Source organism: Leptidea sinapis, chromosome 1 (assembly GCF_905404315.1).
Source record: "Leptidea sinapis chromosome 1, ilLepSina1.1, whole genome shotgun sequence".
Lineage (NCBI taxonomy): Eukaryota > Metazoa > Arthropoda > Insecta > Lepidoptera > Pieridae > Leptidea > Leptidea sinapis.
Genome location: NC_066265.1, coordinates 20,191,361 through 20,216,192, shown reverse-complemented (window position 1 = coordinate 20,216,192; position 24,832 = coordinate 20,191,361). Strand labels below are relative to the sequence as shown.

Genomic DNA, 24,832 nt, shown 5'->3' with positions numbered 1-24,832 from the left:
AACATTACTGTGTTTCGGTCTGAAGTCCAGTTTGTAGTGCCACTCAGAATTTTTGAGGTTTTTAAGAGTCCTGAGCAGTACTGCATTGTAATGGGCAGGCATCAATTACAATCATCTGAAAATCTATTATTCTGTATAAACCTTTTCGTTCCGGGAAACTCTGATCGTGTGCCGTAGGTATGTCTCAGAATGGCGTGATTTGTCGCGCGAGCAATGTTCTGTATATAAGAGTACATATTGTTTTACGTGTATTAATAGATTGCATATAATTAGGATGATTTGAATGAAAGACACATCAAATATATAAGGCAAGTGTGTGTGGGCAAGTCGGTCGCGGGAGACCTCGTAGAACATTCGTCGACCAAATTGGGGATTTTTTGAGAAAAGGAGAGGTCCGAAGCACCCGCAACCGGCGAGCATGTATGAAAAGAGTAATGAATGTAGAGGAAGCGCGTGAGGTTTGTAAGTATAGAAGCAAATGGCATTCTACGACGGGAACAAGGCGTGAGTTTATGTACGTATGTATGTAGGATGATTTGACTGAATGTATCAGAAACCTATTGAAACAAGCTATAAGACCATGCAAAATAAACCATCTTACAAACAAAATAAGGATCAGAACCTGCTCAGTGAATAGTGTGCCGTACGGCACTTTCAATTTTGGTTTTCAATGTTGGAAAAATATAGTGCCCTGTGGTACTAACCGATTTCGAAAGGTAAATCGTGGCAATTTACAATTAAAGTTTTTATGTAAAAAGAATTGTGCCATATAGCCTATAGTTTTTAACCTAGAACATCATTTTTATGTATCTCTTAACTGTTATCATACTTAAGCCATTTAAATTTGGTTGCAAATTATTGATTTTTTTCACTCACATAAAAATCTTCTGTTAAAAATTATTCTACTAATGAAAAAAACCGCACCAAAATCCGTTGAGTAGTTTAAGTGGAGTTAGAGTTTTATAAAAGAAGTTGTATACTAACAAAGTCGTGATATTCCTCCTTTTTTTATTAGTTGGTCATTTTGTATTTTCTGAGGATAAAAGTAGGCATATCTGAGTGTATGAATGTGAGCTGCGGTGATCACTTAACATCAGGTGACCCAATACGCTCGTTGTCTTCCTGTTCTACAAAAAAGGTATAAACAGGAGAAAAAATACAGGAGAAACACTGTAAAAAAAACCCGAAAAATTATGTAACAGAGTTTTTCAAATTAGAAGGAGTGTCTGCTTAGTTGTAATTCATTTTACTTCGTTTTGAGTGACAGGTGAAATAATTTCGAGATGTAGAGCGAATATATGAATGGAGGTGTTCGAATTATCGAGAATAGCCAAAAACTAACGTTTATTAAAGTTATTAATCACAGATAAATCAAATTTTTAAAAGAACAAAAGTTATAAAATGATATGATGAGACAAAGCTAACATAATTTATACGTTTAGATAGTGCCCTCGCTCTTAGGCAACGCATGACAAAAGGCCAGGCTTATTACTTTAGTGTGCATGATAGCTACGTCTTACACTTGCGCTACGTCAGTCACTTTGTTTTAGTGTACGTGCGTTTGATGAAAATACAGGCTAAGTGTTTGCCGCAATTTTTTCGACGTGTTTACAGCTGCCACAGTATATCTAGACGTATAAATTATCTAAAAGACAAAGAAATAAACAAAATAGGTACGCATTAAAACTAAAATGGTACAGAGTTCGTCATATATCACGACTCACAGATAAGATATGAATAGTAGACAACAAAAGGTTTGATTGGCATTAGAACAGTTCCAAGACCGATTAAAAGAAGGGCTAATGTTGATGATATAATGGAATAGAATCGACTGGTTTATATTGAGCCATACAGCGCCGTACTACTAACCAAATAACGGCCGTTTTCAATAACCTATCTATCCTTAGTTTAACTTACTAGAGGTAGACAAATCTATCCTTTTACGCTTACTTACATTTCAACAACCTATCGATATAAAGCATTGGACTTACGGTCGTTTTGCAATGACCTATCTATCCTTAGTTTAACTTACTAGAGGTAGACAAATCTATCATTTTACGCTTACTTACATTTCAATAACCTATTGACAGATAGCATTGGACTATAACTATAGTGGACATAACTATGGATAGATAAGATCTTGTCATTAAACGGTGACAGCATTGTATCCGTAACTAGAGATACGTTATTGATAACGGCCGTTAATGATTTATAGCAAATAACAACTGAGTAACATAAAACATTTTTTCTCTTTTGCTTTATTTATATAATAATATGTGAGGCTTAAACCATGTAAGAGTTACAATTAATGAAAACATATTCTAATTTTAAGAAACAGGTTTTAATGATTATTCTCAACTATGCAACAAGCTAAAATAAGGGATTTTTTTGGATTCCGAGAGGCAAGATTTATTTTGTGACAAAACGGAACGAGTCGAGCCGGACGTTCAGCTGATGGTAATTGATACGCCTTCCCCATTACAATGTATATTAGCTGCAGCCTTCAGTAGACATGTCGAGATAAGACGAGAAAATGCGTACAGATAATATACTCGTGGTGCGCATCCTATGCCCGGCAGGATGCTTGAAAACCCTAAAAATTCTTAGTAGCATTACAATTTCACTTGACGTCACCTTGAAAGATGAAATGTTAAATCTCTTTTTCCCAGTAATTTCACTAGATACGGCGTCCTAGGCTGCTCTGAAAGATTTCATCAACCGGGATAAATTTTTTTTCGTTCGACAATAATAACTTGCATATTTAGGTTATATTATTGATGAAAAAGAATTCTTACATGAACCATGTACCGTATGAACTCATATGACGAACAATAAAATTGATTACCTAAGGGTTACACTTATTTAGCTAATGCTAAACGTTACACAAATCGAATAATGTATGCTTTGCAGTTTTGTCAAATCATAAGAGTTATATTTAATTACGGAATTACGAAAATAAGCGATTTTAAATGAGAGCTAACCGAAAATAATATAATTGTTATAATAGGTCCTCTGTTATAATGATTTTTTTCAATATAAAAAACCTTCAGCCTGCACGACATTGCTTGTGGCGGCGACGTGGGGCGGGTCGCTCCCATCCCTACAATATGTACAAGGGAAGTGATGGCTGTTCAATACCTCATGCTAGTGAAGGTAGTAGTAGTTGTAAGAGTGGTGGCAGTTCGGCAGATTGGAATTAGATGCGGTCTTTTTTCGCACCCTAATCGAACCGGTAGATTCTTCTTTTCACTGGATGAGCCAGATACCACTTCTAATTCTGATGTAGATCTGGTACTGCAAGGTATGCAACTCTTCATTCCGTTCTCTTGGTGCCTATTAGTGGCAGGTCTCAACCAGAGTTTGAAAATATAGTTGCAAAATTACCCCTCACCAAAAACAAGATTGTCTTCGCTGGGGTCAATACGATACTATCTAAGGATGAAAAGAGCGGAGAACTTAAAAAACAGTATAATGAAAAGCCTGAAAGGAGTTCTCACCACTTCACCGCATACAAGGAAGAGCGGCTCGAATCATTGACTATCATATCCGATCAGCCTAGATTTTTTGCATTACATGGGATGGGGGTTCGCACTGTGCTTTACGCAATGCTCAGAAAAAATCAACAGCCGAATTTCACCACTGGACGTTATGTCATTCATTATCCTGATGTCTGGCAATTCACAACCATACTTTTCACAGGTATAGATGCGTGAAATGGCATTTCTGCACCGACACATGAGACAGTAAGCCAGCTAAATAAACAAATTATGTCAGACGTGGCGGGGGACGTTACTGATACTGAACATGTGACATCGTATCCTTTAGACTTTCTCAATTCCCTAGAATTATCAGCATCCCATAAGTTGAGGCTGAAAGTTCCAACCTTTTGAAGAGAAATCTTAATGCACCATCAATCTGCTGGGATGGCAAAAGGAGAAAATGTTTTAATTCCCTGTATTCCATTAATTACGACCGATTTGCTTTCAGTTTAAAAGAGTGCAGTTTCCCCTGAAATGAGCATTTACAATTGCAATAAACAAATATCAAGGACAGACACTTAAACTTGAAGGTATAGGTACAGTTAGAAAAAAAGTTTTTCCCATTTGCAACTTATTGTTCATAGAGTAGTCGGACTCTAAGACAGATGTAATATCAAACCTGGAAAAACCTATAGATGAAGCATTGTTTGAAGTTGCGTTGGTATATAATAAAAAATTTCTATTTTACAAGCATATTGATGACATACGGAATTCAGCAAACCGCAAATTTTACTTGCACAAACCCAAACAAATCACGTTCAAAACAATCACATAAAATCGACACTGTATAAGCTATTTATTATATACTTGATTACATAATCTCGAGCCTCTATGAGTGTCGTGGCATACTCGCAACAAGACACAGACACCATTAGTTGCTTTCAAACCTCGATGTTGGCTGGTTGGCTAGCGTTAGAAAAAGTTACGCGTGTGACCGTTACGTTCGAAAATATAGAACACTATTTGAAAATAGAATCTGTGGTGGATCAACAATCGAGGTTAGTGCTATTTACTTTTTAATTTCGGGGTAATTGGGAATATTTGATGATAGTAACCCAGTTTGTAAATGATGTAAGTGATTATTTTTAATAAGCTAAACGGATCTAATATGATAATACTATAGTATTATCGTATTATAGCTGATGGTATACATTAATAAGACTTAAAAATATTTTACATAATAACTATTTACTCAAAAGTTTCGCGAAGAGCCTATATTACTTAGTCATCGGATACACATCAAAACTAGATTTAATACTGCGATAATTTTGATCAAACTAGTATCAGTAATCTAGAATTGAATTGAACTACCATTCTGAACTGAAACTTCTTTTTGGAAACTGTATGGTATTTTCTTTCTGCCGATACCTAAATAAAATTTCTAGATCTCAACATTTCTAATTATAATTATAATAATCAAAAATAATACCGATTATCTGGCAATTTTAATCTGACCTCGCTCGTTCAGTTGACTCGAGCCTACTATAGCCAAACATGCGTAATATATTTGAGTATGACGGCTCAGTCTTATTCAATACCCAATAAATAATATGTGCACCGTGCTAGAAGAAGTTTTATTTAAAAAACTCGTACTGGTAATTTTTCAAGAATATTTTTAATTAAATTAAATTTTTTATTTAAATTTGTATTCAGTAACTTCCAAAGCATATCATGAAATCTTATTTTAAAGGGTATGTACCCTTCAATGCTATTCATTCTTTTATCATAATAATGCTAGCAAAAAAACGGTCAAAACATTTAGTAACGTGTGTTAATCGATTTCGACATTCACTCGGTCATGGTAATAGAGATTTATGCTTAAGCTAGTTAGAGTGGGCCTCTCAAATTATATTTTTACGCATTACCAATCAATGGAAGAGGCCTTTTTGTCGTTATAAATCCTGATAAATACATACTTAATTTCAGAAAAGTTGATTTGAAGTAAGAGTTGAGAAACTCAACGCTATTAAGAAAATTGTGATTTGAATTCATTCAGTTCAAGAAGAAAAAATAAACTGTACGTGCCGTTTAATACGATAGCTAGAGATGCTTTGGTATTCGCTCCCGTTCCCAACATATTATATGAATCTTATTTCGAGGAAGATTGCTATGACAAACTAAACCTACTATTGGTATAGTAGTAAATTTCAGTTTTTCAGAAATGCCGCGGGTGCCACGGATTTTTCCGGGATAAAATGTAGCCTATGTCCTTTTCCAAGCTCTAGTCTATTGCTGTACCAAATTTCATTAAAATCAGTTCAGTACCTCCGGCGTTAAAGCTTAACTTACATTCACATTTATAATACTAGTATCGCAACAAATAGCTATCTTTGTAAAAGAGAATAAATTAATTAAATAAAATCTCTTTACGTAACTACAGAAGCAGTAATAATTTCAACAGATACATCCTTGAATAGGAAATCAGTTTCCTTAAGACTTCCCTTTGAAGTAGGTAAGTTAGTGCTGTGTTGCAAACCTGCAGTGCTCTTGAATCATTGGTAATTATTATAATTGTAAATAACCGGCATCGCTGTGAGTAATCACACTTTTTCTTTTCTATCTGACTTTAACAATGGAATAAAAAATTTAAGTGATTTTAACAAAAAAACACATACCTGCAGAATCGGGCAATGGGATCTCGTACTATGATGTGTCACTTTTTAAGTATAACATTAACTATGCGAAGGAATACGATGGTGCAAGACATTACGCAGTCTATGTTAAATTCATCGTTACTGTTAACGTTAAATTTGACTTAAACCTTAAATATAACAACTATTAACATGATGGAACCCGGTGAAAGTGTAACATCTATGATAATTGTATATAACATTTACGAGATAAAAACGACAACACGATCTAGAAGAAAAAAAATTATAAAAATTTAAATAAAATAATGCTAGTTATTTTTATGGCGTATTTTTAGTACATTTGGACTTTATTAATAAGCGGAAAATATCAAAAGTGACAATCTAGCCAATTCTTGATTTTTTTATAAGATGGCTTAATTATTCTATTGAGGGGCGATACCTTAAGTTCGTTTTTTTGAAGGTATAAATATCAAATACGGCTGAAAAAATGAACTTTTCTTTATTACAATTATTACAATTTTTTAAATTCTATTTTTGTCAAGCCGTTTATAAATAGGCTATACTTTTCAGAAATATATCGCTACGAGAGTGTATTCTATAGGCAGCTTCATCAACATTTATGTATCGTTTAAATAGCATTGGCAATATATGTCACGGAATTATTGTCTGTACTACTTTTCTGGAACAAATGACCTCTACCCATTCTATACTATTTTGCAATACGACAGGAATCACAGGAGCGTTGTCACATCCCAATGGCATCTTGGTCCATCATCCGCGCAAGGAATTTTTTTATATAGCTTGGTTGTGCATGGAAGAAAGTTTCTTGAAAACCACACAGTAAAGTAACGCCACACATACAGATTGAGACATTGAGAATACTTCTAAAGAAAAGTTTTTACAATTATAGAATAATTATGAATTTAATAAAATAGTTATTTTACAATTCTTTAATAAACACTTTCGAATATTTACGTTGCGTTGATTCGAAAATGTGATTTGACTCCGAGTTGATAAATAAGTTAAATTTATAATGAAAAAATTATAAGATAATTATTATTATAGTTACAATTTTAGGTATTCATAATACTTTTGATCAATGGAATACAAAAAAATAATTACCTTAATAGGCCGCAAATATTATTAATTTTGATGATGAGTAGATGAGTGATAATATTAATATTTAAGTACAAATTGTGACAAGTATTCACCTCTGGAATAATGCTTGTCTTAGTCTTGGGTGGCTTGAATCCCTGGCTTCACTCATGACTCTACACAACTCTATGGCTTCGCTGAGAAGTTAACTCTACGGTCCTTCGCTACGTTGGTGATCTAATATGACGCCCCTGACGTAATACAGTACTTTACTCCCTATGCGTATAACCTATTATTAGTGAACACTTCCTACATTATTTTTAAATATCATATTTACAATCACCAACTAGAACGAAAACCAAGTAAGTGGATAAATTAAAACACTCTTAGAGGACAGCCCTATTGCTGTTTGGGTACCACGTCACCATAGGCATTAATTGCAAGGACAGGGCCGAGTTACAATACTGTATGATAACATTACCGTGCCCATGCCAATCTACGCCAATGCTCAATTCAAAGTAGCCTCAGATCGTAAGCTCTACTTGTACATATCTGCAAAGTGGATCGAACCCACTGCTCTGATTAAACCCACTAATCTGAGTTTAAAAAGATAGATTCACTTACTAAAGATACTCATATACATCAAAAAAGTTGAGTATATTAAGGTTACCTTACATCTATAAGAACAAAAATAAACCTATTCATAAAAACAATTTATGTAATTCTGCTACTTTTGAGCCTTCTATAATTTATTCAAAGTACTGTTAGCAGCAATTATCATGTGTACGATAAACACGTGAAAGTAGTTTTTGCTATTTTTTGGGGTCTTGATTTCAAGATCTGTATGATTCAGAGACGTTAATTAAAACATTCATGAATAGAAAACCAAAGTGTAGAAATGTTATAAGTGTTAATTCCTTGGAGACGATTGTCACCTCCACGCTACAAATACTTGTGCAGCAATTGTGTAAAAATAATGGCAATACTAATAAATGAAGAATCTCGTACAGAAAATCATCGCCATATATTAAAAAAAAAAAAAACAAAAAACGTGTGCGTCTCGGGACGAAATTGAAATTGCTTAACTTGAGCTGAGCTTAGGTAGGTATATTAATATTTTTGATAATGTAAGGAAAGATTATTTATTAGAAATTTTTTATTGATTATAAAATCTATTTTATTTTCAGTTACAATTCTTGAAAATGTGCATTAGAATTTTGTGTTTGTATATTATTAGTAGCATTATTTAATCCTATAAAAGTAACAATTGGTTAGAGTGAGAGAGGAGGAGCCTGCCTACCGCTCTCGTATGCGTGAGGGAAAGGGAAGCCAGACAGACTGGCGCCGTAACGCGTAACGTAAACGAAAATGTTCACCCCGATAAGTTATTTACTTAAAAAACAGCAGTTAAGTTAAAAAAAGACTTAGCGATTAAGAATTTAATATATTTATTAGTAGAGTTGTAGGTTGTGGATGAGATTCCACAGTTAAATATACTGAATTACACCACATACCGTAAATGCAAGAACTTTGAATCCTAACTATTAATGTGGTTGGCGCAGTATCTATACTAATATTATAAAGCTGCAGTGTTTGTTTGTTTGTTTGAACGCGCTAATCTCTGGTACTACTGGTCCGATTTGAATGATTCTTTCAGTGTTGGGTAGTCCATTTATCGAGGAAGGCTATAGGCTATGTTTTTTTTTTCAAAATTAGGGATCCGTAATAAAATTGCTATTCTGTAACACAAGGTGTAAAATCGAAAACCTATTTTTGCGTGCGCTGCAAAAACTATTGACAATAGAATAAAATGATGTACAGGCTATAATATAGGCAATATTTTATTACTTATAAAACTATCTCGTGAATTATACTTTATATGGCAAAACAACGTTTGCCGGGTCAGCTAGTTATGTGATAAAGGGTTTATCGCGTGATTTTCCGCTTTGGTTGGTTTATTGACTCGATTTAGAAAAAAATCTTATAGGTAGATGATATCTTTTAGAATCAACTTTAGAGCTACGGTGGCTCAATAAATGGTAGTACCGTTATGTGTCACCGCGGTGACCCCGGTCCGAACCTAGCTCGCCTCGTATTAATGTATTTTCGAATTCATATTTACGCTTATTCGATTTTTTATAAGTTCAGCAGCGCTCATGTACTTAATTCCTTTGGCTTACAAGAGGGTATATCACATTCTATCATACAACCCTTAGTTATCCTCTTCCAAAAAAATGGATTATCTGTATGGTGTACTTCCGTCACTTGTACCCTTAAAAATAACTTTTTTCGACGAGCCGTTTCGTTGAGCGGCTTAAGTGTTCATCGAGGTATGTGCTTTGATTGTCGTCGGGACCATTGCAATTTTATCCATTTTCATTTTTCTTTTTGAGTAGATTCCTGTTACAATTATTTTTTACTGAATAAATTCCGATGGAGCAACGAACCGCCGTTGACGTGAAGAACGATATGCACATCTTGGTTTGAGAATTTTCTCATTGTTTGAATATAAATTAAGTCACCCATCAACAAGTGCCCAATTTGGTATTGTAAATAAGAATGTACATGAAAAAGTGGAACAAAAATCTTGCTAAATATTTCACAAATAATTTTTAATACATCAAACATATTGGATATAGAGACAGAGTTTCGAAGATTATTTAAGGAGAATAATTATAAAGAGCAGGTTTTATTTTATTATTAGATAAACGGGCTTTAAGTTATGATTTCTGTTATAAAAAGTCATAAATTGACTTTTTATTATTACTTCCGTCAGAACTTAAAGTGTCTTGTGATGTTTATCTTTTCTTTTTTCACACTTTTTATTAGCTTCACCTGTATGTATGTTTGTTTGTAACCGACTCCTTTAGGCGCGATTTTGACCCACTTAAAACGGCCAGCTTTCGTTCAAGCTTCGTAGATTTATCGAGGACTGAACACTATAATAATTGATAAATTTATTCTATTTTTCAGTTTGCAAAATAAGATTTTTGTTAATTTATCGTCGATAAGGCAGGAATTGATGAACATTTTAAATTTCAACTAAAACGTGTTTTTTAGTTTTTTAAACTATTTTCATTATTAAACGACAAAAATTAAAAAGGGCTTAAGAAAATTCACACTTGCAAATTACATTTATGTATAATTAATGAAACATACCATTGAATTACGTGTCTCTCTTTTTTGCTGGCTTTAATTATAACAACTATTTAATATCCGATATGTAATTACTGTCTATTATGCTGGCCGTGTAATTACATTTTGTACAGAAGTGCTTAGAAAGTAGATATGTAACCTACATGCCAACTTGTGTCCAAAATTGTTTAGCTCTACTTATGTCTTACCTTAATTTATGATCTTCTTTCGCGCATAACCGGAAGTTATTTGCGTGTCTCTCAAACACGTTTTCAAAGTCAATTTAACTACAACTAGGTACACACATTTATAAGATAACTATAACAGACGATCGGTTAAGCTTAAAATGGTTTAACGATGCTCGGTTGTACAATAAAAGTTTTGTAATTATTGTAAATTAACAAATTGAACTTCAAATATTTTTATTTAATGTTAGATATTTGTATCTCTTATTGAAGACCAGTTTCAACCAACCTCAGACCTGAGAAGAATGGAATTCTTGAAGAATCATGTCAGAATATATTAAGGTATACTCGCGTCATGCGTAAGACGATCTCTTCATCAACTATGATCGCCTGGTACAAAAACATGTATAAAATTAATTTCAACGACGGTCTAACGAATTTTCAATCAAGTGAATTGTCGGTCAAATTCCAGTAAAGGTGGCGACTCAGAATCTCAACCAAAAGACGACATGTAGATAGAATATTATTCAAGTTGAAACAAATAAATAATAAAAATGATGGAATACAAAAAGAATATGTATGTGAATGTATATTGGATATTCGCATACATAGCGAAACAACATAACCTAGTAACCTGATATTGAAATTTATTCATTACAACACTATTAATTTTTATTGCTTACATATTTTGCATTTCACGCAATTCTGAATACCATTCCACACAAGATTGCGCGTTGGCTGTGTAGATATCCAAAGCCATGGCATGAATTATAAGTTGAGACTGGACTATGATTGCCTTTACCAATTACTTATGTACATTTTTTTAAATTATATTATTATTGAAAAAGATCCAAATTAAAAACACTGGAAGAGGTTTTTGCCTCTCAGAGCGCCGTTTTGTTTCGGAAGCCGGAATTGTCAAGGTATTGATTTTGATGAAATATCAAATAAATGTCTATATACCGGAAGTAGCAGTGATGGTAGAACCTCCACAAGATGGTCAAGATCGCCGGAATTCTTCGGATGAGAGTAGCGTTGGACCGATCATCGTGGAGATCTTTGGGGGAGGCCTTTGTCCAGCAGTGAACGTCTTCCGGCTGATGATGATGATGATGGAAATGACTATAATGAAAATTTACACCTTATTATTTAATTGAATTTAGTTTCACTGTATGGCTATCATTCAAATGTGCTTGTTACAATATATTATAAGCATTAAATCATAGAGGAAGAAGTATTTAATAAGTTTTAGTGAAAGTGTTTCCACCAAAGAGTCTCAATAATTCCGGGTTTTGTAGGCGCAGGTCAATGTTGATATCTTGTGTCGTTAGTGGTATTTCCTCGACCGATATGTATGGTACTAACTTTGATAATGTTAAGGTAAAATAAAGGTTAACTGCACGATTTTGTGAAAGTTTAAGGGGAGCAAAAGCGGATATACATAGTTTTTAAATGTTGATTTTTGTTGTTTAAGTATTAAGGTCAGAAGTAATTGATCAGGCAATTTTAAAATTTTATCTACATTGCCCAGTGAATTTATATTGGATATTTGTGCCTCTTATTGAAGATTAGCTTCACAACCACCATACATTCGAAATTATATAGGTACTATAGAACTAATATTAGGCTTAACTCTCCTCTTGTTAGAATATGTAAACATTATTATAACGAATGTAGTACTAAATTACATCTAGACATATTTTATGAATCGGAAAATAATTTTAAAAACAAGATATTGTCACCATTCAATGCCTAAGTGTTTGTTTTAACTGTTAAGATTAGATCTTTAAGATGCACTTTTAATAATTTTTATATTAAGTTATTTATTTTAACTCCTTTTACAATGAAAAAAAACTCTGATAATGATATGTAGCCTTATAACCTTAAAAAAATTAAATTACTATTAAAGTTGATCTCATAACCATTATTGTTATTTAGTTAGGTATATGTTATTGGATTTAGATTTTACTTATGAACCAAACTGAATGATGTGTTCATATATTATAGTCAGTGTTTGTTTCTTTATAAAGTAAGACTCATTGTTAAATATAAGATGAAGTTGACGTTCCGTATTAATAAATAAATATGTCTTAAATCTGAGAAGTATGAGCGCGAGAAATAGGTACAGTCTTAATTACTTAAGGTTTTTAAATCTTTTAAAATGTATTTCAATCTAAAAACCAAATTATTCTCAAACTTAAGAAAGAAATTTATAATATTGAAACTAACTATAATACAAATAGGTACCTCACGAAAATCTTTAGTTAGCTGACAAATAATCAGAAATCATATTTGATTCAGTTGATGTACTTATATATAATCGCTAAGGCTCTAATTGCATTACAAATATGAAAATTTGCATGTCTGGAGTTGTGTTTGAAGTTTGGTTTGGTTGCTGTCGTAATTTAAGTTAAATTCCAAGTCCCGCTGAGTCATACTAATTATTATGAAAATTCGGTAATCTGTCGCACTCTATGCAACTATAATAAGCAATTCAACAGTACTGAACTTTTTAATAACAGTAAAGGCTGCTTTAAAAGGAGTGTTAGTAAAAATCTAAAGGAAGGTTAAATTTAGAGTAATTCACAAACACACACACACACACACACACACACATGCACACACACACACATGCACACACACACACATGCACACACACACACATGCACACACACACACACGCACTCTCACCAAACCCCACACGCACAAATATCATTTCTTTTTATAAATATTGTAAATCCATTATTAGATGTAAGTCCTACAAAATAGTATTTTTATAACCTATTTTAAGTTCTGTGGATTTTGTGATGTTTTAAATAAATAAATAAATAAATTTGGTCATTTTTCTCTGAAGCTGCGTAATGCTCGTCTTCGAGAATATATTACTTCCGTCTTATCAATGATCTTTAACGATTTTATGCTTCAACTCGATATATGGTTAGAGAAAATGTAATTTAATTTTCGGTTACGGAATATCAATTTAATACTTAGGATTTCATGCTTGAGCATGATACCATAGATTGAGAATGGAGTGACCGCCGAAAGCCTATATAAATCACAACATATTATAAAACAAAGTCCTCCACCGCGTCTGTCTGTTTGTCTGTTCGCGATAACTCAAAAACTAATGCACTGATTTTCATGCTGTTTTCCAATGGATAGCGTGGTTCTCGAGGAAGGTTTCAGTATATAATTGGTTAGGTTTTTCCATACATTTTTGAATACATTAACGATATTTGTTAAAGGAGTCGGAAAAAAATAAGTAATTTTAAACCGTGTATTGCGCTCGTTCTTCTCTTAGGTCTGAGGCATTAATTGCCGAATGGGTGGTAGTTTTTGACTTTCAACAAGTGATTGCACACCCTATTTGGAATAAAAATATTTGGATTTGAATTTGAATGTTATCTATATACTTAGGTACAGTATGAATTTAAGTCCTGACATGGTCATGATATAAATTAAAAAAAAAACTAAAAATTCAACGATAAATACCTACTCAGCGTGGTGTGTGACGTCAGACTTGTTTTCTATCTGTAAACTATGCAAAAAAATAGCTGTTGATATTCCTTGAAATAAATAAATAAATAAAAGTTGCCGTAGATCGATAGTTACAAGTATTCAGAGAATGTTTTTTTTCGTAAACAATACCTTAGAAACATACGGGTAACAGTAATATCATAACCAGTAAAACTATATGTTTCACTTGACATAATCTGTGTACGAGTAAGTAATGTAATGCCCTATACAAGATTTATAATGAAGATACTTTGTATAAATTCATGTGGTATTTTTACGTAACACACGCACTGGCGTCTCAGTGAACTATTACTGAGATACAGAACATATTGTGATGTAACAGCAACCTTACACTGCGTCAAGTAGACTGTACAAGTGAGAAGTGCAAGTGTCAAGTAACCACTTGCTTGGGAGCTGGGCACATTTTAAAATCTTTAGAAATTGAAGCAAACGATCCTTACTTTTTGAATGGTTCTAGAATGAAAAAAAATCCTGAATATCTAAGTGATCGGACAGCCTGGGACTAGATTATGATTATTTTATTGCAATAGCAGTGACAGTACAATATTGTATATTTTATTAAGAAGAATGCTGGGAGAGTTTTTCGCACCGCTTCTTCTCTCTCAGAGCGCTATTTATTTCCGAAGTTGTAGTAGTATTTAGTATATTAGGAATGACATAAAAAATAATTCTAAAGGATAAAGAAAAATAAATACGGCGAATTTATTGCTAATATAAAAAAAAATATGATAATGGAAAGTGGAAATTGATTCGATGACGCAAGATGATTTTTATTGAACATAGTTTAAATATTTTTATGGTGGTTGTGGTGGTGTTCCCTTTTGTCTGATCCATATATTTTCTAATTGTATTTTTCGCGGTTCAATTAATGACATAAATCCTATTCACAATAAAAATATACTTATTATGAATTAGAATTGAAATTTGTCACTGTGTGTTTTTAAAAATCTTGTTGTATAATACAACCATCACTTAGCAGAGTGTAAATCGGCCATAATCACATCCGGTTTGTGACATAACGATGGGATCTAAATTGCTTCCACTAGACAACATTCGCAGTAGGATCACCTACTTGAATCAAATCATCACGCATGGTGGACTGGTTAAAAAACATGATTTGCTTTTTATTGCATGCTACACTGAGTTAGCAATTGTCGTAATGTATTTGACGATGACCTGTATAGCCAAGTGGTTAGCGATCCTACCTACTAAGCTAGAGGTCCCGAGTTCGAATCCCGGTAGGTGCTAGCATTTATATGATGAATATGGATGTTTGTTTCCGAGTCATGGATGTTTAAATGTATTTATGTATGTTTAAGTAAGTATATTGTATTAAATATATCATTGTCTTGTAACCCATAACACAGGCTATATATGCTTAATTTGGGGCAAGATAATTTGTGTAAAAAGTGTGTCACTATTATTATTATTATTATTTGACAAATATACATTACATAGACTGACACGATTTCTACACTTAAATCAAAAAATAATTTTTTCTCTCCTTTATATGGTAACATATATGTGAAAAAGTCGACTCAATTCCAAGTATATCCTACATAATGTGGCTCATATAGGTGTTAAAACTAAGCTATAACCAGCGCAGGTCCGGCCACACATGGAGTATTGCTGTCATCTCTGGTCTGGCGCACCCCAGTATCAGCTCGATCCATTTGACCGCGTGCAACGTAGAGTAGCTCGAATTGTGGGGGACCCAGTGCTCTGTGAACGGCTGGATCACTTGGCGTTGCGTAGAGAAGTCGCTTCATTGTGTGTCTTCTACCGCATTTATCAGGGGAGTGTTCCGAAAAGCTGTTTAACCTGATTCCTGCCGCCGAATTCCACCTTCGCACGACACGCCACAAGTTAGGATATCATCCTCACCATCTGGATGTGTAGCGGTCCTCCACAGTGCGGTTTTCAAGGAGCTTTCTTCCGCGTACTACAAAGTTGTGGAATGAGCTTCCTTGTGCGGTGTTTCCGGGACGATACGACATGGGTACCTTCAAAAAAAGCGCGTACACCTTCCTTAAAGGCCGGCAACACTCCTGTGATTCCTCTGGTATTGCAAGAGATTGTGGGCGGCGGTGATCACTTAACAATAGGTGACCCGTACCCTCGTTTGTCCTCCTATTCCATAAATAAATAAAAATCAGTTTTCTGATATAACATATGGGTTTTTTATAAGATCGTATATATTGTTCCATAAAATAATTACTATTGATGACTTTAATGGTTTCTTAGGGGATCCTCCATAATAATTAACTTACAATCAAGTGTTTAAATATAAAAAAGTCATCGTAAATCTTTATCATGAGATTACTGATGCAGTTTCGTCTGTGATGAAAAGCATTGGACTGCGTAGTCGACTAGTAATTCCAAAGAGACTTTTTATAAAATATAAGGTTAATGAAAACTCCGCACAAGGAAGCGCATACACAGCAGGTTGTAAGTGGAAGAACGTTCATTAAAAACCGCACTGTGGAGTAACCCCACATCCAGATGGTGGTGATCATGTGACTGAAGTACTTCGTGATCCAAACATAATTATTTTTTCATTTGACAAGGTAAGGGGAAATCTAAAAAATAAGATGTAGATATCTCTCAATACAATTCTACCAGTGGGAGGCTCCTTTGCACAGGATGCCGGCTAGATTATGGTTACCACAACGGCGCCTATTTCCGCCGTGAAGCAGTAATGTGTAAGCATTACTGTGTTTCAGTCTGAAGGTCGCCGTAGCTAGTGAAATTTCTGGGTAAATGAGACTTAATATCTTATGTCTCAAGGTGACGAGCGCAGTTGTTTTGGGGTTTTTCAATAATCCTGAGTGGCACTGCATTGTAATGGGAAGGGCGTATCAATTACCATCAGCTTAACGTCCTGCTCGTCTCGTCCCTTATTCATAAAAAAACTTATGATACACAGATGTCCACCTTAGATTTAATTTTATTTTTGAAGCATACATTTTAATAAGTTATTTTACAAATTGTAATAATAAGTGTAAGATAGTGACTCAATCGAATCGTTATTATAAGAATTTACATGTTTTATTCATTATTAGGGACAACACCCACGTAACAATAAATTTACAATTCTAATATTGTTTTCGTAAAAACGAACTAATTTTACCGGAGACAGTTTGCGTGTTTATTCTATAGTAAAATTTTCCCGTACACTGTTAAACTATGTATGTGTATCTATATTATTTTTTAACGCACTAGATATTTCTACAGGAGTTTCCCTAGGAGCGTTTTTGGATCCTATTCTTTTACCAGAAAGACCCCTTTCCTTTGCTACATGCTATTTTGGTCAAATGCTAGTTTAAATCTCTGAGATTTCCTGGTAAAATCATAATACATAATATATTTGGCTCAATGCAACCACTGAGTGAAATATAGTGAATTTCAATCCGATGTACGTTTACAGAAAACTATATCGATAACATTTAGTTACATAGGTTTACTAGTTGACCCGACAGACGTTGTCCTGTACACATGTCTTAAATTTGAAAAATAGGTCCAGCCATTAGGATTTCACTTACATACACATGAGCAGGAGAATTATATTATATGGACGGAATTGAGAATCTAAACCAATCTCAAATTCACTGGAACAAACAAAAAAATCATCAAAATCGGTCCAACCGTAGTTCAATTGTGAATCTACGCCATTCTCGAATCCACCTGAAGACACAGAAAGTTTCATAAATAGAGGTCCTGTCCAGGTCCAGGAGTTCAGTTACAACAGACGCACAAAATAAATATATATATATTAAGATATATATATATTAAGGTAACAATCATAGTATGTATTTTAATAGCTACCTAATCACTGATGAACGACGTTCATAGATCGTCGTTTTCCGCAGATCAAAGGCATTAATACTAATTATGACTAAGATAAATGACTTGTGTATATTATAATATTGATTGCTTTTGTTGTAAATAAATGACTTATATAGTTACATATTCTACACAATTCTGTAGGTATTAACTAATGTGTAATCTTTATATATATAAATTACGTGACACGTTGTTTGTCCGCGATGGACACCTAAACTAATGAACGGATATTAATGGGGATCACTTCATAGAGTGCAGTTTGGTCCAACTGAGAGATAGGATAATTTTTATTTCAATTCGGGACCCATAATTATTTTTATTTCCAACTAGTTGACCCGACAGACGTTGTTTTGTATATAATAAATAAAATAATGTTTTTTATGAATTTGTCAATAATATATCATAACATCAAGAATTACTTCGTAAAATATGCACCCTGTTGTCGTAATGAAATTTTTCCACAGCAGAACTGTCAAACCGTGCGTGAATAAATTCTCTCATAGAAATTATATATGGACACATCAAAGGAAAAACAAATTTGTTGTTTATATTTCATTCCGAGCATTTTCATGTTTATTCAAACCTTTTAAACCTTCCCTGGACTTCCACAAATAATTCAAGACCAAAAGTAGCCAAATCGGTCCAGCCGTTCTCGAGTTTTAGCGAGACTAACGAACAGCAATTCATTTTTATATATAAGAAGATATTTGTTCTGTATGGACATATTTTCTATGAGAGAATTTAGTGACGTACGGTTTGACAGTTCCGTTTTGAAACAATTTCATTATAACAACAGGGAGCATTTTTTACGAAATAAGTTTTGATGTTTTGAAATATTATTGACAAATGCATAAAAAAATTGTATTTTATTTATTATATTCAGAACAACGTCTGTCGGGTCAGCTAGTATGACTATATATTACTCCCATCTCCTAAAGGGGGAGACTTTTGTTACATTCTTTTAATCCAAGGTTTCTTATTATTATTATTTCCTACTTTTGACGAAGGTCAAGCAGAGTAAATTTTTTGCTATAAATACTTCCATCCACATTATGTATTTATATTCTTGTATAAAAATATTAGTCTGATATAATATATAAAAATATATAAAAAGATAATGTATAAAAATATTAGTCTGATATAGTAATATAATGGACATAATACACGGTGATATATTAAAAAATATATAATTAATAATTTGCCGGTACATGTTCGTCAAATACCCAAATCAAGTTATAGAACAAAACGGTCAAATTGTACCTTAGTAGAGGCTGAGTGATGATTGTGTAATATTATGTAGATGAACATTCTTTTTTGTTATTTGTTAGAGTTCTCGTGACAAGCTCCGTCATACTCGCTTAAATGCCACTGCTTGTGGCGGTGACTTGGGATGGGTCGTTCCCTTCTGTAGAATATGGTCAAGGGAGGTGGTGGCTGGGCGCTACTTGTGGTGGCTAGATGATCCTGTTACCGAGAAATCTGCTTCATGTTTTTTAATTAAAGGTTTTAATTTTTTTATAATCGTTTAACTTTACTTTTGGGGTGTGTGGATTGATACTGTACTCAATAACTCATGAGTTTCTCATCTATTAGTTTACATTTACTTTTTAATAAGGCATTTATTTTTTGACGTTTAAGTATTTTTTGCATCACTTTACATATATTTAAATTGCAATGATTTGTTAAACGATGAAGCTGTAAATGTTGATTTAAAAGTGTGGCAATGAGTTTCTCTCTACTTCTTCTCATTAAACCTCAACCTTTTCCGAAGTGGTGATAAATGTAAAATGTAAATCTTTTGAAATTCATAAGTGTAATTTCCTTGGGCTACATGAATAAAGTGATTTTGATTTTAAGACCGTATGTAATTAGAATGGGCTTCTAAATGCGATAATTAAGCACCATACGTGCCAGTGATGTATCGACGACACATCCTCATGTCGATTTTTTTTTCATCGAAATCGGACTTCTACCACACCCATTAATCATAAGCAAGTTAATGAAGCAACAGGCCTATATAAGGCCCTCGTACTAAATGAACTCAGGCACATAATCGATACACCCACGGACTAGTAAAAAAAGAAGGACTCCGTGCTTGATATTAGCAAGTGAAGCACCTTTATGCTAGTGTGTGTGCGGTTACGGGGTATACCAGTTACACAATTTTTTCTCCCTTAAATAATAATATATCCACAAATACTTTTATAGTATTGTTTTTACACTTTTTCACAAAGCACAATGGCAATTAAGAATATCTTATTGCGACGCAAACTGATCTGTCACAGGCGATGGCATATCTCATAATGGCGGCCGATCGGCTTGTATTAATATAAGTGTATGCGTGGGGCTATGTATTTACACGTTTACCGGCTTGTTTCGGTGCCTCACTGCTATGTAAGGTGACACGGAGTCCTTCTTTTTTTACTCGTCCGCGGATACACCATAATTCAATTAATTAGACTCAACATCTGAAATTTTAATACCAACACAATAATTACATTTTAAAAAGAAGAATGAATAAAATTAAATTAAATGATAAAAGCTTGCAATTTTATTAAGATTGCAAACATTACACTTACAATAATAGAATAATTATTAATGATGAGTTATTTAAATAATTCATTTAGCATGTCGTAACAACACACTAGTAGCGGTTATTACTGAGTAAGAATAATATTTATTATGATATGAGGTCATGCCATGAAGAATACATAAATATTAAACAAGGTTATTAACTCGCCATATCGTATTGTCTTTATTACTAGAAAAAAAAAAAATAATAATATTGACACACTTTTTTACACAAATTATTGCCCCAAGTTAAGCATATATAGCCTGTGTTATGGACAATGATATATTTAATACAATATACTTACTTAAACATACATATATTCATATAAACATACACAGATACATTTAAACATCTATGACTCGGAAACAAACATCATATAAATTCTTGCACCTACCGGGATTCGAAACCGGGACCTCTAGCTTAGTAGATAGGCTCACCACTCGGCTATACAGGTCGCCGTCGTATAAGAGGTACTAAAATCGCTTAATTAATATATTTCGATTTAATCTAGATTAAAAACTAAAAATAATACTACTAATTGTACAAGAAATGTACATAAATACCACGAAAATGAAAACTCCCTTTGAAACTTCCTTCCTGAAAAATAATAGGTTCTGAATAAAAATTGAAAATTAAATATAAATTGAAGGGATCTAGGTACCTAGATAAACCCGTGAGGTTTTCGTAGTACTTATTTCATAAAAATGTTATATAGTGTTTGTTCTGTATTGGCCAATAAAAAAAAACTAAATATCTATCACCGCAAACAAAAAAGAATATTATCACAAAAAGAAGCCCTTTCATTTCTAAAGCATTCGATATATTATTACAGAAGTATTTCGTGATCGTTATTAATGACTGACTTGAGACCGAGTTACATAAAAATAGCTTTGGCCCAATGACCCACTATCTTCTAATATGATAAAATTCGGAAGTGTTACGCACTTCTAATAAGGTTATAAATTATGTGGGCAGGTGATACCTTTGCAATCGTTCACATTTGTTATTCAATAATATTATTATTTCTTTTTAATTAATCATTTTATCATTTTACCAGTGGGAGGCTCCTTTGCACAGAAAGCCGGCTCGCTTACGGGTACCACAACGTCGCCTATTTCTACCGTGAAGCAGTAATGTAAACATTACTGTGTTTCGGTCTGAAGGGCGCCGTAGCTAGTGAAATTACTGGGCAAATGAGACTTAACACCTTATGTCTCAAGGTGACAAGGTGGTTTTAAGAATCCTGAGCGGCACTGCATTTTAATTAGTAGGGAGTATCAATTTCCATCAGCTGAAAGTCCTGCTCGTCTCGTCCCTTATTTTCATAAAAAAAATTATATAAAATTTTGATTAATGTCATTCATTAAGTTTGTTATTTTATGTTGCATTGTCTGTCAAATGAGTAATACTTTTATATTCAATACAAATTCCAACGATCCATGCAGTGTTGAAAGTTGTTTTAATATTATTAATTATATTACACGTATTGAAAATCGCTTGTTTTGGTGACAAACCTCTTTTAAAATACTATATTCGTTGTGTTTCATTCATTGGAGGTTACTCTACTATAATACTTTCTCCAAAAATATTATTATTGACATCGGCAAACAATTACCCCACAATTCATATACTTACCGAACCGTATCTTACTTACTTACCCCCTTATTCATAATAGTCTGCTAACTTAAAGCATTGCTAATTCTCACTCTGTCTTTTTCTATTGAACTAAGTCAGAATAAGAAGAAACACTCCTTAGCGGCTGTTTTATGTTAGCGGACCATTATGAATAAGGGGGTTAGCATATCTGCCTCATTGCTAAAGCTCAATTATGTTCTTACTAATATATGACCGGGCAAACGTTGTTTTGCCATTAAGTACCCCGCACCTATGAATTGTCATATGTAATGAAATGCGACTGAATTGAATACTATGGGTAATTCTTAGTCATAAATTATGATAAAATCTTCTCCGAAACGCGCTGCATCTTTTGGTATAAGTATTATTCCATTCAGTTCAGTAGTTTTCACAGTATAACAGAAGAAAAAAACGGCTCTCCATTTATTAGTATATTAAATTTCATTTTTTTATTCAAAATACACTGGCCTGCAAAAGTAAGTATCACACTTTTAAAATTAAATTTTTTTCTTAACTATAGAAGGTAGAGATTTAAGATTAAAAACGTTTTGCTGCAAATTTTATAGGCTTTAATTCTTAGAAACTAAAATTATACATTAGTAACATTTTTTAACTTAAAAAAGATAAAACAATGAAAATAGACATTTTTAGTTTAGTGTAAAAAAAATCAACTAAAATGTATTACATGTTATTTAATTTTTAATAACTGGTATTGCCTCCTCGAGCTCTGATTACAGCTTCGAGCTGGTTTGGCATACTGAACACTAGGTTTCGGAGCCGATGTTGGGGGTTATTCTGTCATTCTTCTACCAGGGCTACTTCTGCTTTAGTGCCCTGAGGGTAGTAGGTGGTGGTCTGCGATTTCTGACTAGCCTCCCAAGCTCATCCCAGGCGTGTTCAATCGGGTTGAGATCAGGACTTCTTGATGGCTTAGCCATCACGCTGATACCGACCTCCTGAATATACTCTTGTACGATATGAGCCGTGTGTGGCCGGGCATTATCATGCATCAGCATCGATCCATCACCCATATTTGCTAAATACGGCCCTGCATACTCATTGAGAATCTCTTGAGCATATCTTTGCCCAGTGAGGGTGCCATTTTCTATGGCTACTAGCTCTGTGCGACCTTCTGAAGATATGCCAGCCCATACATGTGCACTGCCTCCACCGTATTGGACTCTTTCTGAGTCGTATTCTCTTCAGGCTTGAAGGTATCGCTCACCAGGTCGCCTGTAAACACTTCGCCTTCCATCAGAAGTGTAGAGGGAGAATCGAGACTCATCTGCAAACAAAATTCTTGACCATTCTTCTTCATCCCACTGCATGTGTTCACGGGCGTATCGCATTCTCACTACTCGATGCTGTCTCTCGAGTTTTGGGCCACTCGCTGGTCTTCGGGGTTTCAAGTTTGCTTCAGCAAGTCTTCTTCTCACTGTACTACTACTAATGTAGTCCCTCCGGGTCTGAAGTAGCTGTTGCTGGACTTCAACTGCATTTTGGTAGCGATTTCTTAACACAGTGGAAATAATATAACGATCTTCTCGGGCACAGGTACACCTGGGTCTGCCATTACAAGGTCTCCTCACATTGTGTCCAGTCTCTTCGTACCTTCGCTTTACCTTCTGGACCGTTCGTACCGTCACACCCACCATTCTTGCAGTGCGACGCATACTGATGCCTAGTTCCAGAAAAGCCGTGATCCTAGCACATTCTTCAACTGAAAGAGGCATCATAAATAAATGTTATGTGCTTTATAGCATAAATTTTTAAAACAAGACCCATCGCTCTTGAAAGAAATTCAAAACAGAAAGAAAAATGTGAATGGTAAAATTGTAATTCGGCAACGTCCACTTTGAAAAAGGAATGGTTTTGTTTTTGAAGTTTTTTTTCAGCCAATTCTTAGAAGAAGGTTACCGACTATAAAGTTTTTATGTACAAAATTAAATTCTCTTTGGAGTCCTTTTTATTTCGAAAGTATATCTTGTGAACTTAAAACGTTATCCCAATTTTAAAAGTGTGATACTTACTTTTGAAGGCCAGTGTAGTATATAAAGTCATTCATCGAATGTCAAAAAACAACTAAAGATTAACAGCATACGTCTGACAAATTACCTACATGTCGAAAACTGTATAACATGCTTTTCTTTTTGTTATTTTTTTTTTAGTTTATTAAGTTAAGATTTTTGTTTTTCTTTTGTTTGAGTGTTAATGTACTATGATTATAATAGGGCTGACATGTAGACAGATACAAAAGCCCTTAAATAAATAAATAAAGAAAAAAATACCTTCACAATAATAATATATTACTTAATAACCAACATAATGCGATGAATTTCAAGTTCTATATATTTATTCAAACAAAACAAATCTTACATTAAAATAAAACTATCATTAAGTGGAAGCGTACCAAGAATACTTGCAGCATTTCCACGTTGGATAGCTAGGCTGATCCGTTGACCGAACTAGCTGCCCACCCTTGGGTTTCCAGTAGCCTTATTGAGGTGCGAAGATAGTACTTTGTACATTCTCCGCGCCTCTGGGCCCCACGGGCCAAGTGTCTCGACACCAAACGGCACAAAGATGTAAGTCATGAAACGGACATATTTGCGACGCTTGCTGTCTTCGGCAGTCAAAGCAGCAGCCCCAGCACTAACTGACGTATCTTGGACATGAGAAGGAGCTAGAGTGTCGACGCAA

General features: G+C 33.9%; 1 protein-coding gene across 1 annotated transcript in view; it reads left to right on the top strand.

Annotated features, from left to right (window-relative positions):
* The first annotated feature begins 4,387 nt into the window (after nucleotides 1-4,387).
* Nucleotides 4,388-24,832, top strand: part of LOC126978165 (elongation of very long chain fatty acids protein 1) — a 53,601-nt gene continuing 33,156 nt past the window's right edge. Inside the window, exon 1 of the mRNA XM_050826967.1 lies at nucleotides 4,388-4,537. The gene's annotated coding sequence lies outside the window, so the exon portion shown is untranslated. The remainder of the gene's footprint in view (nucleotides 4,538-24,832) is intronic.